General features: G+C 39.4%; 1 protein-coding gene across 5 annotated transcripts in view; it reads right to left on the reverse strand.

The window, feature by feature from the left end:
- The window catches only part of ctif (CBP80/20-dependent translation initiation factor), a 61,653-nt gene extending 50,786 nt beyond the window's left edge, over positions 1-10,867 (reverse strand). The window contains exons 1-2 of one of the 5 annotated variants that reach the window (XM_042508948.2): positions 10,686-10,866; positions 8,914-9,009 (exon numbers count right to left, since the gene is read on the reverse strand). The gene's annotated coding sequence lies outside the window, so the exon portion shown is untranslated. Of the gene's footprint in view, positions 1-2,620; positions 2,703-8,913; positions 9,010-10,685 lie in introns of those variants that run through there. The other 4 variants (XM_042508951.2, XM_042508946.2, XM_042508949.2 and 1 more) reach the window with 4 other exon arrangements.
- Positions 10,868-13,641: the final 2,774 nt, after the last annotated feature.

A 13,641-nucleotide genomic window follows, 5' to 3' on the forward strand; every position in this document is an offset into this window, starting at 1 on the left:
AATAACATCATCATCAATATCCAAAGTAAACACCGTGTCCGTGTCTTTATCATAGATCTGACGCAAAGTCCTCTCGATCCTGTTGTTTCATAACACATCACTCCAAATCTGCATTTAAATAAGTGGTTGTGACATTTGCTTTGCTACAAGCGATGGGTTTTAATCTTTCAGCTTAACAATGATAACAATCAGTGTTTGTCCGGTGGAGAACATTTGGCCTTGTTTACATTATAACATCATAATGTTCTAAGGTGATACAAATATGCGCATGTGAGACCACAATCATCCCTTTAGGGTGTAAGGGAGAGGCAGAGGTTGTGGATTTCATCCGACCAATACAGGAAAAGGCTACTGTATTAGTAGCACATGACTAAAACAAACATAAAGGAAGCAGGCGTGTGGCTCCTCTGATCTTTGACTAAACACAGAAACTGACTCTGCAAGATCAGCAGCTCAAATAGCATCGCAAGGCATCTCACATTTACCAAACACAAGTTTTGTCGATACAAAAATCTTTAAGATAAGCAATGATATGGGTTCTCACATTACAAGACACAGGCACATGGTGAGGTAAAACACAAGTATTCATGAAGACAGTTTGCATTTTAACTCAGCTGTAATGATCTCTCAGCCTTTCCCGAAAGGCCCAAACTAAAAGACAGAATGAGTAATGGTTGTACCTAAATTTATTTTTAGAATCCATTTGTTACGTGATTATTTTCGCGAATAAAAAAGAGAAGTGCTCCAATTCTACACATCAAGGCTTGTATACAGGTCTTGGTGGATACTACAGCATAAGGAAAATGGTTATATAACGCCTTTTATGTGATGTAATTTGAGGCAGCGCGAGGTGCGTATAATGACTAAAAGTAAGAAAATGAATGGTGCAGGGTTAGACAGACGCGTTAAACAGACCTCTGTAGCCTGCTCCTCATCTCTGCTTGAGGCTACTAGCATAACACACCCATATCCCTTAGCCTGTTTATGACTGATATTAACATTGCTTGTCTTTAACAAGTCTTAAGTGATCCAATGACAAGTGAATGGCACTACATACAGGTGTAAATGACAACCAATACCTCTTTCCCACCAAAAAAAGCATGTGCACGCAGGTTATTCAAACATGAGGAAACCACTAAAAATAGGCTATGGTCTGCTCTGCCATTGCCAGGAGAGCAGAGCTTTTGTGAGTGTGCCTTTTGTGTGTGCGCGTGCGTGTTGGGTTTCGTTTTGGTGTGTCTGTTTGACGTCATGGACTAACCGATGAACAGGTAAACAGTACAAAGCAGCATGGTCTGTGAAAACTTGACGGTGGTTACTTCTCTTTATATCTCTTAGGGGGAGACGGACGATTATAAGCGACGACTCGTCATTGCATCTCGCTGGCCAAGGAGCTGAAAGTGGCATGTTCGCTTGGGTGTTGTGTTCCTAATCAGAGCCGGAGGCAACAAATACCCATGACCACTGCAGAGTCATTTGATCCGGGTATGAGCGCCGATTGTACGTTTCATTAAAAAGCCAGATGTTAGCCGGTGTTAGTGGGGTTTTTTGCGCAGTGGAAATGAGGCTCCAGACACGTTTTTTGTAGTTTAAACGCTAATGCATCCTGATGCGTCCCTGATAAGGACTATGTCACCAATGCTGGTGGTTGTTTTGGTAAAAAGGGGCTCTGCTCTATATAACTAGCCCATTTTATGAGGTGGACAAAACGTTGCATGACCATCCTCTCTTTTGCCCTGTTGAAGGAGATGCTGAAAGCAGTATCTCCAGTAGTACCAACAAAACTGCTAATATGACTAGCTGCTAAGAGTGCCGACGTGATAATGGTGCACTGACCCTTTGACCTTCTAAGGTAAGTGTCACAGGCAGTAATGACATTTAAGCACAAGTGTTCAGCTGGAGACACATGATAGACTTAGGTGTGAACAGTGTCTCAGCTGTCCACTTTGTGATTGGAATCAGTGCAACGCACGTTCATATCAGGTCTAAACAGGCTCCCCGGCCCAACATTCAGCAGTCAAGTTGCATTGTGGGTAATGAAGGCATCAGATTTTGAAAAGTGCAAAAAATGTGAAAGTGGTGTGAGAAAGATGACATCGCTGTTTTCTGCTAAATCGATTTTGATGTTGCTGCCTATCACATGCTAGAAAATGTTATAGAAGTGCAATGCTAAATTGGCCGTGACCTTTTTAAATCAATTAATTGTTTGGCCTTTGACCTTTGACCTTTTTAGATCAATTAATTGTTTGGCCCATTAAATGGCAGAGTAGAGAAAAAAAACCCCTAACCCTAACCCTGTCCATCACATCACATAAGTCCAAAAACCCCAAAATATTTAGTTCACAGTAGACATAAAAAACATCAAATATTCACAACTAAGAAGTTGGAACCAGTGAGTTGTGGGCACTTATCCTTAAAATATTACCAAAACAAGGAATCACCTATCAAGCAGCTCCAAAGTTAGTTTTCTGTGGATCAGCTTTTACATTTGATTGGCTAAATGCTGCAGGTCAAGAGTGAGTGACAACCAAAGTCTAAAGCAAATCATTGAGTGCAGACCAAAAAAAGGAGATGCAAAAATCAATGTGGGTTATTTCTGTAGGTCGAAGCATTAGCCCACCTGTAGTAACATGGATCATCACAGGGTGAGCCGTCCTTTCTTCCTATCTGTCCGTCCTTCTCTCCTTCCCCTTCTTAAACTACTTCTTGCAGTCCCGCATTTTCGACTCCTCCCCTGCTCCTTCCTGTCTCCACCCTTTCGCTCTCCCTGCCTCAAGTCTACCAGCTGTTCCAGCAAAGAACTGCCTGCCACACTTTTAGCTTTATTGTTGTTCTGGAGCTGAAGAACTGGCATCTCAATATTTTGACGGCTGTAGTTTTCAGTGAACACGGTATAATTCAACAGCGATAAAACTGTGGCACCCACAATGACCATAAATTAGAGTCAACATCTCTCTATAACAGCTCCTGCTGAACATTCACAAACTTCATGGCGGTAGGATTTATTGCACACAGTTATATTAGACCAGCAGCTCAGTGGATTTGAGCCGCTGTACAATTCAGAGATGTGAGCAGTGATTCAGAGGTCTGAAAACCAGGCATAGATAACACAGAGTAGGTTATTGAGTCGACTAGGTGCTGGGATTCCTTTCACAGGCCTGCAGAGAAATATCAAAACTGCAAAATGCAAAACAGCATGTCCTACACGATGACCAAGCCGAAGACTGTGCTTGAAGCTCAACACCGTCCAGACTGATACGGAACTGGCCAGACAGACACAGCGTGGCACTGGACAGCACACTGTTTCTTTGTTTGAGAGGCTGAGGTGAATGCCAATCTACACCATCCGTACTTCATGATCGGATAAATCACCAAACAGCAGAGAGCAGATTGATTACTTGCAAAATAAAACAAATGTGATCATGATACACTGTGCAATATCCCTCCCTGCTCCAAATGTTTGACTGTGACTACACGGACGAGATATTCAGGATATGGTGTTTACATGAGCATAGAGAAATCAGGTTATTCATATTACGTGTATACGCCACAGTTTCTTTCCGAACACTCCAGCTGGCATATTTGGGGCTTCTCATGAACGTAATATGGTGTTTACATGCTCAAACACATAAATGGGATAGCCCAAAAACCACATCATAAATTGGCTATTCATTTTCATGTTAATGCAGTTTTACACACAGTCTGTAATGTGCATACAAAGGGGATAACAGCTTTCAAATAATGTAGTTATCTTCTGAAGCTAAACTAAGTTGAGCTCAGATGGCACGGCTATGTGGTAAGTTCACACATTCCCGCGCCCACTGTATGAGGGCTGTTGAATATTTATCATCAGTGTTAGAGCACTGTTAAACATTATGCAGTACTTTTAGTGGATTTACTCATTATTGACTTTCTGTGTTGAGGATGCTTCCCTATTTCTCTTCTAGTCAAGTTTCAAAGCTATAATAAAAAAAAGTCATTTCTGCATGAAACTGCAACATAAAGCGAACAAACTAAACCATTATACATGTCAGATCCAAAGACATGATACCACTACAGTAAAAGTCTCCTTACAAACCAAACTGGCTGTAAAACAACATATAATGTGTCATTAACAAAGTAAAACAAGCTGGGAGCCACCAGTGATTTGCAGCCTTTGATATGGTTACACAACAGCCAAACAGTAAGAACCATAATCCACACAACCCAAACAGAGCAGGGCATGAGACCCAGTCTCCCCAGTAGGAGTCCAAGTCAATGTTCTCACCCCATGGAGCGAGAGCTGCTAATTCACCTAATAAGGTCTACTACTGACCGGCTGCCTTTACAAACTCACACTTGGAGTAAACATAATTTAGAGTAATCTGTTTTTGAGAGGTTAAACAATGTAACAAACAGATTTTGCTGCACAATTGTGATCATTTGTAAAGAGCCAAGATGTTTATATACACTATGTGCTCTTTTGGATGCATGAAAGTTGGCTTTTGGCACAGGAGATTTTTTTTCAGCTGGTGTGTGAGTACAGATGCAAAGTTAAGTTGCTGTTAATAGTTTTATATGGCACTGACTCACTTATGACACCAGCCCTTTTAGCGCAGCCTCAAGAGTATAATACCCTGAATTTCACCCCATATAAAAGCAAGTGACTAATAAGACATTTGAATCTTGGTTTATATGATGCCTTTAGTATTTTGCAGATTATAAGCGGAGAGAGTAAAGCCAGTGTGAGATTTTGTATAAGATTTGGTTCCCTCTCGTTATCTGTAGTATGAACCAATTATTTGCTATTTCTATTTCTAAAATTCAGCAACGCAGGTGATGCATCTACAACATGTTTCTTAGAAATGTTTTTAGCACAAAGCTTTCAAATTGCTTATCCAACATCTTGCTGCACTCACTTGCAATTCTTTAGAAATATGAGATTGTATATAGTCAGTATCAATCAGTAAAAATATCCTTAAATGACCCTGAGCCTACTCCTGCAAAAAGTTTACAGGCATCCGGAGCGTCATTGTACTGTGGAACTGATGCGGCAGGATACTGAAAGCTTCTCATCATCCGCAATATCAGCAGTCAATCAGGGAAATGAAATACAGTTTTCAACCAAATGCTGCATGTTAAAGGCATGTAGCAACTCAAGCAGTATGCATACAAGGTGTCACTGAGATACATGCAAAACACACAAAATCTCTTTGAGTCAAAGAGCAGGAGTAGCCAACGGGGAACAGCAGAAAGTTGGGGGAACAAGGATTGAGTTGCGTTTTTAAATGTAAAAAAAACTGCACCAACTTGAAAAGGAGTCTGTTGTAGTTCTTGCCTCCCGTTCACTGTAACTATTTACTGTGAGTAAATGTGTTACTCATACAGTTTGAGCTGAATGACCTGAATCTAGAGAAACTGACCAGTGGAAGACAGCGTGCACATGCCACAGCGGGGGTCCAAGGGTATGTGTGTGTGTGTACACTTATAACAATAGCTGTATTGTCCTTCAATGCCCCTGTTGTGACCTAATGGGAGAGCACTGGGCATGTGCAGTACTGTGGGACTGTAGTCCCACAATGCTATTCTGTCCGGATCCACACACACAAATACAGAGTCCTGGCAAACAAGTTAGGCTTCACAGCATGTATGGAGTGTAGGTAGAAGTTCTGAGGCCTCCAAGCTGAACGGCAACAAAAGCGAAAAAGAGAGGCAACAAAGGTTTGTCGGCGACAGAGCTGCGGCCATTATTGGTTGGGGGTTAAACACACGAGATGATGACAAAACAGGAAACTCTGAGAGCAAAAAGGTCAGCCATACAAAGTATGACAATAGTCCTGAAATCGCTTGTTTCAAAAAAAAATAGAGGCTTTGTAATTTTCTAGAACAACACAACATTTCTGCAATACGCTAAAGGCCTTCTGCTCTCAGCTTGAAGCTACCACCTGATGTCTCTCTTTTACTGTATGTCCTCATCAATCATGAACTTGCTGACCTGATCTTTTGCTCTTCATTGTCTCTTTTCCCACTCACTCATCCATACACTTCAGGCAACCTAATGAGCAGCAGTTCCCACTGAAATGAGGCTAGATCTGTGCGGCGCAGGCTGAGTCAGGGTGTTCCAGTTAACTGCAGGCTACTCCCACTCTCTCCATAACATGCAGCTGCGTGCGCTCCTCCTCCACATCCTTCAGCAGCACTGCATGCGTCTACCTGGGTGTGCGTCACAAGCTCTAAAGCAGAAATACTCAACTTGCTTTGCTCGGGGGGGGCACTTTTGCAAAATGACAGGAGGCCAGGGGGAATCAAAGAAATAAATAAATTAAAATGTGTAGTTAATATGTAAATTATTAGCTTAGACCTCTATTAGGGGTCCAAGGGACCCTCCCCTGGTACTTTTTTTTTTTTTTAATAAACAAGCTCTATTTTGATGCTTTTTAAAATGCACTCGGGCACCTTACAGGGATTCTCACATGTTCATTTATTTGTAGCAACCGAACACGATTAAAACATCTGCAGCCACTTTGGATTTTCTATTTTTGGAGCTGGACCATCGTTAGGAGCACTTTTAGAAAATATATAGCCTACTGTTTGGTTATTCATTGCACCACACTCTTGAAGTGCAGACTATGATACTCTATAACAGAAGATACCTCATTACAAGCTGTGCCAAAGGTTTAATAAAATAATATTCACTTCCGGACTGCTAGTGGGCGTGGTCATCTCTGCCCCACATACCCCCACCTTATTTGGAAGTGTAGTAAACTTTGTGTGGATGGATGAAATATGATTCAAAACAATACAACACTTCATACAGTACAAATTGAATGTTTCTTGACTGACAAATTGAATGACACTTGTTTTTATCTGGTAGCTTAATTTCTGATGTCAGCCAACACCAGTTGTTGCCAATTTCCAGAGTATGTTGCAAAAACAAAGACACGTCTCGATCAAAGTTCATTTTCTCCTGATTTGTCTGTCTGAAAAAATGCCATTTGAGTGTCAGAATGTTTGGGAGGGCAGTGACAAATAGGTGCAATATTTACCGAGATTGCAATCTGTACTCACGTTCACATTTCGCGTTGGAATGAGTAGAAGGTATAGATGGAGCAGTAGAACACCAGACGCAGTGAAAGTAAAACGTAAAAACTTTTTTTTTTTTTTTACTAGAGTAAAACTTCACCATTGATCGCGATGTGTCTAAAAGTCTTTACTTCACCTTTGTAGCAGCTACTCCTCTCATCAATCGATCTGATCAGCTGAGATCAGGTCGACTGATCAATTATAAATTATTATTACTATTAAAAGTACAAATAAAAACCCAGTGTGAATCTGTTTATTATCATTGTGAATTAGAAAATGGTCGGCAGGTCATCAGCACTAAAGACTATCCCATTTCTTAGCTTTTGCTTTAACATGAGGCATAAAGGTAACATTGGCATGCTGCTACTTACATCATCAGCATCATTATTTGTCAGTGTTACTTTTGGCTCATTATTTCTTTTTCTAACACTGTTTGACCTCTGAGGCCAGAGTTCACTGCCTCGATCACTCACTAAATCAGTGCAGTAGTTGTATGTGCTGCTGGGACTGCAGATCACTGGAGTGATGACACTGCACCGACTCTGCTTAGACCGTCTTAATGCAGCGGTATTTCAGGCCAAGTTTAAACATCAGCAACACTCCTTTTTTCTAATTCTGGGAAAATGCAATCATTGTCTTTATTCCTCAATGGCTAACTACCAGGTGCAAATTTAACTGTTGCTTTGATGTGGTCAGGTCAAATCCTTAAAAAATGAAAGGCTGGATGATAAGGGCCCAACTATTGATCACCCACAGCCGGAGATTACAGTGATTTGATCACATCGATGTGAGAGGACCCTCTGTAAAATGCTACTTCAATTTCATGTGAAATCCATGTGCCACCTCTGCCATGAGGTGATTAAGCAGTTCAGTCCACAAGAAAAAACTTTTGTGTGTGTGGATCGATCTGTACACGCCATTAAAAAGTTGGGTAAAAATGAAATATTTCAGCAAAATATCAACAAACTGTGAATCTGAATGAGACCCAGATCATCTTAATGTGTGTGCCAAATATGTCCACACTGTAGCAATAAATCATACCATAACATGTATGAATTATGCAAAATCAGCAGGGTTGATAACTGATGGTTAATATAATGCACCACGTGTTTTTAGTCTGTGTTTGAAACATGTTACAAAAGATTCTGGATAATGTATGTTTATTACTATTTAGCTGTGTCACCAGATGGACACGTTTTGTAGTTTCCTACATAATTATATCCAAACATGCACATCTTTACATACCCTAAAATTTCCGGCACACACTCAAGCATTGGTTCTCTGTTAAGTTACAAATATATCAGCCTCCATATTGGAAATAACTTTGAACAAATACGTCTGGGTCCATTTAATTTCAAAATAGAGCTAAAATGACATTCTATCTACTTATATTTAATTCCTAATTAATATTTTCAATATTATCCACATGTTTGAGTGTACCATGTTCACAAAGGGTTAAAAGAATTAAAAGTTTTCAAATGAGTTGATCAGTCTGAGTAAACTTAAGATGACAGGCACTGAGCCAAGTTAAATATCTCTTTACGATGAATAAAGGCACTGGCTGAACCGGACTCACAACTAGGCAGACTGATACGCCTCGAGCTGATGCTCCACAGTGATGCAGGCATCGTGCGCAAAGATCAAACACTGTGAAGATATCCTTCAGTCAATGGCGCACACTTTCTGTACAGTGCGATCGGATAAATCTGATTATCAGTTCACTTACCAATTGAAAACGATGTCTGTCTAAGATAAATTATGCAAATTGGGCCACACTTAGCTGCATTAAAATGTGTCGCATAGAAGTCAGGAGGGTCACAGACTTGTGGTAGCACGCAGACATTCCTTTACCTCTCCTAAAGTCACTCTGATCCAATCAGTCTCCAAACAGCCGGCATCTAAGGAATGTTACGAGGAAGCCGAACTTAAAAACAGCAGTGAGGAATCCTATAGGATAGAGTTTGGAAAGTTTGTTAACTTACAGCATGTGAGTGATGATACATACAGGGTTCCTACACATCTTTACGAATGAATTTTCAAAACTTTTCCAGAAGTTTTTCATAATATTTTACCCCATTGCCATGACTTTATTGAAGTAGTTTAAAATAGGTCAACCTATATAGCAATTATAGGAAACAATAATAAGGCTCTTACTCCAGTGTGCTAAGACAGGTATTATAGAACAAAATTGCATATTTGTCATTTGAGAGCCATACATTATTAAATGTGCATTTTTTTAGTTAGTTGTAGGAGAACATCAGTAGAAAATTACACCCTTTTAAACTCTAAAGATCCCTCTTTTTATTGTAGTTTTTTCAGTTTAGTTCTATGTTTAATTTTTTTAATACAAGAATGACTGGAAATATTTTCATTGTTTGAAACCAATGTGCAATTTGTTATGTTTTAGCAGTACACTTTAAACAGAAGAAAACTCAATACACTTTAATATATGTTTATAAATCACAGGTAATATTGTTATTGTGATATTCAATAACATTATTACTAGTGACTCTTAACTGTAATGCAGCACAGCACTAGATCTTAAATTAGTATTTGAGCAAAGTTTGTTGGGTAATGTTAGACATGTTTTGGAATTTTTTTTTGAACATAGCCAAAACAAGTTATATTAACAACGTTTCCAAAACATCCTGATGATTCTAAACCATTTCCAGGCCTGGAAAACAGTTTGTCTACTTTCATATTTTTTGCTGGAATTTCATGACCATGGGAACCCTGTATATAAAATTATATTGATTTTTGAAGAGATGATACTAGCACAACATGGCTCAGCTTGTCCCATCTGGTGCTTAATTAAAGATCATGCAAACTAACAACCTATACCACTAATGGTATGTGCTTCAGCTTTCAGAAGACATAACAGATCCTACTTTCCACAAGAGTTAAAAGTATATGTGATTTCCCTCTGTCCTGCCATAGCAGCTGCTGTGGTCCACTCTTTGTTGTTAGAGTCAACAGCTGAGACAGACTGCTAATCTGCAGCATGCTCAGCTCCTCTCTACGGCACACTGACATCTAACATTTGAATGGATATCCCTGTTCTGCAAGTAAAACGTTACTGAAAGAAAACTAATTGCAAAGGTGACCTTAAAAACTGACCATGACAATCCCATCATTACACTGGCTACAGTTTTCCATATTTTGCACTACTATGTAACCACGCCCATGCTGTCTGAGATGCTAGCAGTGTATGTATCCGTTAGCAAAGAGCTTTTTATTTTGACAGGACGTTAAAAAATGACTGCACCATAATGTCGCTGTTAAAGTAACAAAGCCACATCTGGAGGCTCCTCCACACCCTGGCGTGTCCGCCCGCGTATCACCGGTAACAATGGTGACGCAAGCTTTGCAGCTAACCAGCCGGGGCTAACGTTAGCTAGCTGGTAAGTACAACAGTAAACAACAGGCCACACATTACGACTTTAAACCCCCATTCAGTCAACTGTGCTAAATCAACAGGTCCGCCAAGTTAGGGCCAAACCATAACGAGGTCACACAAAGCGACAAATCCAGCGCATCTTATCAAACTGTTATCTGGTTACCACGGTTATAGCTTTCCACCCGACAGACTCCTTCACCGGTTTATAATAAAAACAAATCCTCACCCGAAAAGAGATTCTGACTCCTGGTGAACCCGGGATCACCTCCTGAGATCAAATCCGCCGTGTCATGGGTGTGATTTGTCAAGAAGAAATGTGGGAGAGAGGATTAGCTATCTGGTGGTAGCTTAAACTCCGCCGTCCCGGACTGAGGAAAAAGGGAATGCAGGAATGTGACGTTCAGTCCGGTTTGCTGGCAGCGTTGACACGTGCACTCCAGAGTGAGGCATTGTGGGAAAATGAGTCCGGTATTTAGATGAGTATTGATGATTGAGGAGGTGCCTGATTAACCCTTTGAAATATTTTTGTGCTACATTCAGATGTCTTTCACAAGCTATTTGACCCTTATAAACCAAAGCAAATTAGTTTGATTTCTTTCGAAAATATCGGCGGGGGAGGCAATGACCATCTGAATAAGAATGGTTCCAAAATTTACAAGAAATTGGGAAAAGGTGACAATAAAATGACCAAAAGGTTAGTTAAAAAAAAAAAGTGTAAGATTATTTTAAAATATATATTTGTGATAAATAGGTAAATTCCCCTAACACTACATTTATGATTATAATAATTTTAAATTTTAAATTATTTTACAGCAAACGAATATTGCAAAATGTATAGAATAAATACATTTTATCAGCATATTTTCTAGGTCATTTTTGTTTGGTTTTTTTTTCATATTTTGCTTATTTTCAGGTCTTTTTTTTGCTAATTTTTGAGAAATGTAACTCATTGCCTTCTCTCCATGTTTTTGGAAGAAATCATACCAATTTACCCAGGTTTCAAAGGATTAATAACTGGTTTGATGTTTTACTTGTTGCCTCCCTACCTGTCGGGCTGACGTTGTTGACACAGCAGCCCTAGATAGGCTAATATACTGTATTAAAACAAATTAGACTACTTGGGACTGTTCGCTATTGATTTAGGTGAAGGGGTGGTGCAAAACAGGGAAGGCACAGATACTTTTTTAAACACTATGGAGGGAGTTTTGATTTGTTCTGATTTGTCTTAATGGGCAGGGAGTTTAATTCAAATGGCTGTATTTGTATTTAGGGTATTTTAAATACCCCCATAAACCTAAAGCCCAAAAATGGGTCATTATTGAAACTACACATTTTATCATTAGCCAGAAACTATGAAAAATAGTTATTCATGATTAAGGGACGGTCATGCATTTTGCCCAAATCACCCAGTTACAGTTACTCAGTAAGGCTAAAGGAAAATGATTTGTAGCTCTGGGGAGGGTCATTATATAGTTATATAATGACCCTGCATTATGGTAGCTCAAATAGTCATATTACAGTGATGTAAACTACAAACAAAATATGACATTCTTTTACTTATTTATATTGCAGTCACAAAACTCTAAAACTACAAAAATGTCAAAATTGTTGATCCAAACAATCAAAATAAATTACAAAAGCAGCAACTGAATGACAAAACAAACATTTTGACAACCTTTAAAATATAATGCAAAACACTGAAGTTCGTTAAAAGCTAACAATATCAACTACTTTCCGCCTGTTTGCAAAAATAATAATAAATAAAGCAAAATATGGTGACAGTCCCTGATGTGAAAGTAAATTGCTGGCTGATACAGTTTGACTGTTTGGTTTTTATTATTGAATCAAATTTAGTTAAAGAATCAAATTTAGTTTTTTACACTTATGTCTCATAACGGCGTGTACAGATCAGTCGATTAACTCATGTTACTATGAATGGTTGAGATGAAGCAGCTATTGCTGGTATATGTATATGTACTAATCTAATTTCCTTTATTTGTCACTTTTTTGTAGAATCCAGTCCCACAGGTGACGTGTGTGTGAACAATTTCCCCTGTTCTCTCCCTTAATAGTGGGTTCACCTTGGCAGAGGGCTTTTTTGTTAGCAGTTAGCCTCAATAATGAATAGTAGTTTGCTGAAGAAGCACAGTGAGTTCATGACATTAATGTGAATTTCACAACTTTAAATTTGCAGTTTTTTGGATTATTTCACCTGGAGACTTTTCATGTTCATAGAATAGTTTCATTCAAAATTCTCAGCCCCCAAATCCTGGGCTAATGCCTCTCACACAACTGCACATGTAGCCTACACATCTAAGTGAGGATGTTCAACAAATGAAAGGAATCACAAATGAAAACCACACAATGTGATTACACTGCCAAACAAAAAACCTGCCCAAGAATCATTTTAATGTAATCATGACCCCTTGTGGATGTTGAGAAAAGTGCAGTTGGAGGAAAAGACTGCTCCACTGTCTTGTGAGTGGATCTGTGGATGTGTACTTATTATGAATATGGATTCCACAGGGATTTATCAGGGTCCTTAGTCAATATGGTAGACAGCTGGAAGACGGAGCTCACACAGATTGACTGACAGATAGACCTGCTTATACAGTAAACATGACACACAATATAGACAGATGAAGTAAAGACAGGCAGATATGTCTAAAAGAGGTAGACAACCCCCGCCTGCTCCAGATGGTTACAGAATATGTTCACCACCACAGTCAGAGGCTAATTAACTATCATGGCGTGATGAGGACTCCAGCAGGTTACTTCACCCCCCCACCCCGTTCTTTTTCTTCCTCTCAGTCTCCCTTTTCTCCTCGCTCCCTCGCCCAGTTCTAGATCTATCCTTAGTTGTCCCATAATTACTTTGTTGTCCTCTCCACATCACCCGCAAGCCATTCATCCCTCCACTTCTCTTACATACTGCTGTGCGTTTTCTCTGTGCAGATGCTCATATAAATGTAAGTTTCTTTTTACGAAATTTCATTTGCAATCTTAATATCTGCGCTTAACGTTTGTGAACCGAGCAAGAGCGTCCAACAATTATAACACACACAGTAATAAACTATGATTCACTATTTAAATCTCATATCTATTTTAAGTTAAAGGAATAGATCAAATTTTTGGAGGTGGGATTGCATGGGGTACTTAGACATACCCGGTGTATTACACAC

This window comes from Plectropomus leopardus, chromosome 20 (assembly GCF_026936395.1).
Source record: "Plectropomus leopardus strain MGB_pleo_1.0 chromosome 20, ASM2693639v1, whole genome shotgun sequence".
NCBI lineage: Eukaryota > Metazoa > Chordata > Actinopteri > Perciformes > Serranidae > Plectropomus > Plectropomus leopardus.